Source organism: Opisthorchis viverrini (assembly GCF_000715545.1).
Source record: "Opisthorchis viverrini unplaced genomic scaffold opera_v5_487, whole genome shotgun sequence".
Lineage (NCBI taxonomy): Eukaryota > Metazoa > Platyhelminthes > Trematoda > Opisthorchiida > Opisthorchiidae > Opisthorchis > Opisthorchis viverrini.
In genome coordinates, this window is record NW_008752141.1 from 42,394 (window position 1) to 49,527 (window position 7,134).

Here is a 7,134-nt window from a genome sequence, read left to right on the forward strand (position 1 = left end):
TACGTACGAAACTTAATTCTCACAATAAACTCCAACTTTGTCTACTTAATGGGGTTTGATCACTGTTCGAATCACATCATTCAGGTTAAACGTGACTATTGAACATGCCTATATTTGGAATCTGGGCTGTGTACACCGCTTGCAGTGAATCTTATACGAGCGGGTGCTGCGGGACGAGACCTAGTTCTGAAGAGTTCTCTGTCGTTGAGATAACTCTGCAAAGCGCACAGCCTCAGTCGTCCCTGATACATACACGTCTTCAGCTGCACGAATCATTAGCAAACTGAAACATGGGAGTAGTGGTTCTTTCCAAAACAAAGTGTGTTTACAGGTCTCATTTTAAGGAAAGGTGAAGAGACCACTCACTGTCTGTCAACAAAGTTAGTCTGCAAAGCAAACATCGCTTAATCGAAGCCTTCGCACGTTTTGGTTCCGGCAGAAAAGACTAGTCTAACGACTAAAAGTATTTTACCGAGGCCAGTCTGTCATTGGAGCATAAAACTAAACTCTTCGTTACCTAACGTGGAACTATACTAAGAAACTCCTATGGTGTAGGCACCAGAAAGAAAAAGATGGAAGATAAAAACAGCGGGCAGGTGCAGATTCCATACCAACTTAATGACCGATGCGTCAGTAGGCTCAGTCGGGAAACCCATTCGAGATTGGTCCAAAGTAGTATCGTCTTCCCCCGAATAGTACTTGGCTTTTAACATTTGGGAAGAATAAACCCCGGATACAAGAAAGAAGTCCCAGCGTTTCCACCACCTGACAGTTCATTGGCCTCCTTACTCAGTTTGAAATCTTGCTATTGAGTCGAATAACCCATCTGCTTACAAGACACCTGACTTTCTCTACCAACAACATTGAAACTGGTGTTCTTTGTGATCACTTAATAGAAAGATCAATATTATCGTTTCATTGTTTCTTGTCCGCAAAATAACACGTTTGAAGTATAGGTGGAGTTCTTTTTTTACGGAATCTCGGAGGGGAATATGTTGAGTCTCGGGTTTTCAGTCTGATTTGAGACCAATTGCCGTTGGTGTTTGGTTCACAAAGTCGCCGGCCGGCTCATACTGTCCTGTTTTCATCCATTTCCTTTAATTTGTACTTAATGAGTTTTCCACTTAGGAATTCAACATTCAGTATGAATATTCTGATGATATTATGACTGACAGCGTGCGCAGCCTGAACTCTGAAATTTATATACGTTTTTAAGTAATAAATGCAGTGAACTGGTGCAGTGACCATGTAGATGGTATGCCATTCCCAATGCCTTCACACGCGTCTTAAGCCTTGATTGCCTTGATTAGACGGCAAATTCCCACCCGCCGTTGTACTAGAAGGTAGTGTTCGGCGAACCGGCCGATTGATTTGGTACGTGAAGTGACTGGCAGGATCTCCTCTTACAAGACTTCAAAGAATTAATCTAGATAGTTAGGTACTAAGACTCTCGACCGGATCGTACTTTCATAAGCGAACATAAAAACAAAGAGAGTGGATTTTAACCGGAGTAGATTCTCGCGAGCTCATGAGTCTCTCATGAGCGGTCAGTAATAGGTTTCAGACCGGAAAGCAGGGATTACTGGAAAACAAACTGATGTCTCGACGTACCTGACGCCTCACTCTATACCTTCAAGGCTGTACAATAAACACCCAGTTTTTCCTCGTTATTAATGGCGGATGAATACTTAATCGCTAGTATATTTTGATTATTGCGTTTACACTGGCACCGATTAAGGCATCCAAACTTGATTGTATCTTTGATTGTAGCTGTCGACTTTTGTGGGAATTAACTCGTTCCATTTTGTGTCCCGGTAACATTGGACCGCGCTCTCGTCAGTTTCAAAAAAGTGCGGGGTTTTCCGAATTCATCTGTGACAGAGAGAAGAAGAGATCCAACAATTCACATACAACAAGTAGATAAAACTAAGTTATCAGGAACAAGCTTGATTATGAAAAAACGTTTGCTAAAATCCTAACGGAAGACATCATAATACAACACAGAAAAACGAGTGCAGTAGACAATGAAATCAGATCACATAGAGGTGCATTCCTTTGCAAGGTTCAAGATAAGCTTGATCAACCTGAGTAGTTTTCACTAAATCTAAAATAGGACAGACGATCATACGAGGATGCTGAAACCTCCTCGATAGCCCACGACCGTTTTGGCCCTTCTTGGAGCTCATCAGGTGTGCGCAGTCCCAGAGTTTCCGTCAACCCAAATTGGATTGATTTCGACAAATACTCCCATTTGCGTGACAATTCGGTTTTCACCAAAGACTAAACGGGGTCTCTCGTTTACGAGTGTGCAGCACATTCAGTTGGAAAATACCATAAACGAGAAATTCAGTTGAGTCTCTGGTGAAAACCAAATTGATTTGTAAATGAGTGCATTACTCGAAGACAGCTACCTTGTTTCCACGGCCTTTTAAAAATACGCGGGAACGAGATTTCGGTACAACCAACTCTGGGCAATATTACCGCAGTTCAATATTCAACGTGCACTCTGGGAAAATTTCAAACCGAATGGTTTAGTCACTAAGGTGAAGGTCCTCCTCTAAGCTGAAATACTCACATTGTCTGAAGATGGAACCATCCTCGGCTTTGGTACGATTTCACTGGACGGCAGGTTTAACGATCAGCACAATTTTTATGTGTCTGTGTATCGAAAACGAACTCAGACTGATCGATATCTAACTTGCCGTTCACGAAATTGATCTAGATAGTGCATAGAACATACATAGAACATTAGGTAACGCCGTCCCTTTTAAGCGATATTCCTCACTTGACCGACTAACGATTAGTCTTACTTAGCTCTTGTTGACTGTAATAATTGTGGTTTCTAACCATACCACTGATCAGCTAATCTGTTATTATGCATGCCGATATACAAATAATGATCTGGAACTTCATACCTCAATTGTGGCTTCGTCGCAAACGGGTGTTTGCAGTACCGGGTAAAATGTGGTACTCATGTGGACTGGCATTTATATGACAAAGATTGTTGACGTCTCGAGAGTTTTCCAGAAACGTAAAAGAAATTTAGGGTATGGCTTCGTAATTGCCACAGAAATCAGTTTCACAGAATTTTTCTTTTGAACCTGTGATTTTTATCAACTATGAACAGTGCACAGGTTGACATTAAGATGTGGAATACAAAAAGGGGGCCTTCAACGAGCCTGTGTTTCGTTGTTTAGTGCCTCTGTTGTTGATGATTTTTACCAAAGAAACTACTCACAAGGTTGCTGAAAAATCTTCTACAGACCAAGATCGATTTTGCTCTTTCTGGGGTTAAAGTCAGTCCCTGATTTTCCGTCCATCGTATGTTCTACTTGAACTCAAACTGGACTGATTTCCATGAATATGCTTATTTGCATATCAATTTGTTCCTCGTGACAGACTCAACTGAATCTGTTGTTTGTGAGTATTTTGTCGAAATCAGTCCCTTTTGGATTCATACAGAACATAAGGATGACGGAAACCTGGGGACTGCGCCTACCTGATTTGCCTAAAGTGGAAGGGCGAAACCGGTAGTGGGCTGTCGAAGAGTTTTCAACAACCTTGTGAGCAATTTTCTTTATGGAAATATACTGCGATATCTCAGATATCGTACCAACTGGAACATGAGGTGGCCTTTGTGCAGCACATTAAGTCACAAACGGTAGATTCAGCTTGGTTCCAGGTAAGTCTCTCAAAAAAACCGAATTTTTTTGCAAATGAGTGTATTTCGCTAATTTCATTCAATTTGGTTTCAAGTAGAACATAATTTTGACGGAAACTGGAGCAATGCGCCTGCCTGATGAGTCCCAAGAAGGGCGAAACCGGTCTTGAGCTGTCAATGAACTTTCAGCAACCTTATGAGTAGTGCATTACCAATATACAACTACTAATCAGTTTGCTCAGCTTATCCACATGTGCCTTTGCCGTTAGGGAAGGACGATGATCGCATTCTGTCTTGCTAAGCTTTTTGTCCGATGATTTTAATTGCTACTGCGGCCGGTCAGTGCTCTCTTCCATTCCGGTCAGTCAGGCTATTCTGCGTTTTAACCAAGGACTTCTGGCAACCACATTGACTCACGGTGAGTGCTGATCTACTGTAGCCTAGTTAGCATTCCACAAACTGTGTGAGTGCTTTATCGAAAACCACTGACCTTGAGGCACGTGGAACACGTGGACATTTTCACGTGATCATTTTCGAAAATCTCTGTCTAGAGAGCCGACCACGATCATCTACACTCGCTGATTTATTATGGCCGAAGCTTCAGAATTGAAAGTAGATTCCAACTCCACCAAAAGTATTAGTGAATGTGTTAACATGAAGTCTTCCCATGAAACTTTTCTTGCGAATTTCAGAGAGCGGTACCCAGTTTCCTGCAGCCTGATTGATCCATTATCTCCTAAGCCTAATCGTAGCCAACCTAAACAACACGCCATTGATAATAAGGGACGGCAGTCTTTGCACAACCCTCTCCGTGTTCGAGTTCCCGCGGAAGTACTGGAATTGCTGCCTGTTTTTCCCAAATCTACGGTGAGAAGCACACACGCATTGTCAGGCCGAAGGCATGTAGTTGAACGATGCAAAGGGGGGATGGAACAGGGGATCCCTCGTTTATACACAACCTCGTTGTCATTTACCGACTTCCGTCCACTTCAGGCCCCATTCATTCCTGAGCTAATATTGAATATGGTAAACACGATCGAAGAAAACTGCCATCGAACTAACTGGAACGGGTTGTTCAAAAGCTCGTCTAGCCATCATGCCAAGGCACGTTCGGTGTTGTTCAGTTTGATCCAACTTGGTCATCGGACGACCGCACACCGTGAGTTTCTCAAAACTCTTCATCCACAAACAGTCATTGTTGCACTTCGTCTGTTTCTGAACGAATTCAATCCGAAACCACTTCATTTCTCAAGATTTATGCTCCGAGAATTTCTACAAAATCCGCTGCTAGATCATTTCCTTCGTCCCAACCCGAATTTGAAAGGCACCGTACAGCGGTGTTCTCTTACACAATCGAGAACACAATTGGATACACTTTCGTTTCTGATGATTCACTTACATCATGCACTTGAGTATAGCCCGGATACAATGGAAAGTAAAACGAAATTATGCAACCTATATGGCCCATTGCTTATTAGTTTCTCCGAACGACCCCTTCTACAACAGCCCGGTTTCTACGGGGCAAAGACAGAGGAAGCTGCAATTTTGAATGTCATCCTGGATGTGTGTGACCCGGATTTCTGGAATCACATGACCATGTTGAGGGTTAGAGGAGCCTTTCTGCTCCAGACTAGTCGAGAGAAACAGAATTATGTGGTTCGTAAGGAGATTGATTTTTCGGGAGTGGAAAAATTCACTGTCAAACGTATCCGCTCAATCATCTCGACGAGCAGCGCGGGCAATTTTAAAACCGAAAATAAGACAAAAGAGTAAGTAATTAACTTGTTTATCTGCCTGATTCCACCATAAAGTTGTCCTGAAATCAATAAACCGCTTTATTCTCAAATGTTTCAGAAACAAACGAGGAACTGGCACGTTTTCAACCAGCACGCGCAAAGTTGTGTAGTCAGTATAAGCCTCTTCATGAAATGCGCACTTAGCTCCCCAGCTGTTTTCTTTCATTATAAGCCTCTTCATGAAATGCGCACTTAGTTAGCTCCCCAGCTGTTTTTCTTTCATGGACGGCACAATCAAAAAGGGAAATGAGACGCGTGAGACAGGCTATGGGAGTTTTTGGAGACAGTGAAAGCACAATGTTGACTAAATTGGTGATAACCTTTGGTTGCTGTACAAACCGGCGTACGAGGATGCGAAAAATCTGTGAGGTTCATCGCTAAAAAACTGATCCCCTTGTAGATGGCTTCCACACTGGCAAGCAACGAACGGCGTCCGTTTCCTGATCAATCTAACCCTATCTTCGCTCTGTACTTTGAAATTGAGTTCATGCGGTACTGATGAACCCGAATAGAGTTTCATATGCTTATGTGCTGATCACCTTCAGCTTGTTAGGACTTCGAAAGGGGACAAGACATGTCGAATGTGTTATTTGTTTCACCAAGTTTTCTTTCTTTTTGGGCACTCCACTGATTTGGATTGTGTCCATGAAATGCCTGCTTTGGACAGTGAATTTGCGGTCGATACTACTTTCAATGACAATAGTAATAATAATAATAATAATGAAGGGCTTTTCTGTACCCAAAGGGGTCTAATGAGAATTGTGTAAAACAGTTTTAGAAAGAATATGTCGAATGTTCCTCACTTATTACTACCTGCTTGTTTCCACGCATGACTGAAGTCGTTTATAAATTACAGCGGAATTGTGGAAAGTTAGCGAAATAGCAAAGATGATGAGGCTTCTTTGTAGTGACGAGCTGAGTGTGCTGCACCGTGCCGCCTGATGTTTAAGTTGGTGCGATATCCACGATATTGTGATACATGTGTAGGCGTAACACACTACTCATAAGGTCGCTGAAAATCTTTGATTGCCCACGACCAATTTCGCCTTTCCACTTTGGGCCCATCAACTCGCACAGTCCCACAGTTCCCATCAAACTTATGTTCTACTTGAACCAACATTGGTCCGATTTCAACGAATACTTATTTGCAAAATGACATAAACGAGAGATTCAGCTGGTTTCCAGGTGAGTCTACCGCAAAATAAAATTGGTTTGCAAATGAGTGCACTTCGCTAATTCCGTGCTATTTGGTTCAAGTAGAACATAAAATTGAGGAAAATTTGAAGACTGTGCCTATCTGATAAGCTTCAAGAAGTGTGAAACCGGCCATTGGCTGTAGAAGAGTTTTCAGCAACCTCATGAGCAGTGTATTGCGTCCATAAAAGATTTATACATTTTATAGGTAAAACACACTACTCAGAAGGGTGCTGAATAACACCACGAGCATTGTTTCAGAGCGATTTGGTTAACAATTGGTGGATTCGTTGCTGGGCAACGTTTCGTTTTTGACACAAAAGCTTCGTCAGGCCAAGTGAGTAGGTAAGTGGGTTGATTGGGTTTTAAGGCAGTCAGGGAACCAATCCGTGAGATTCCTTATGACTAGTGACGTGATCAGTGCTGGGTATTCAGTCTGATGTTCCTGTTTGTTGATTAGTGAATATGACTAAGATTTACGAT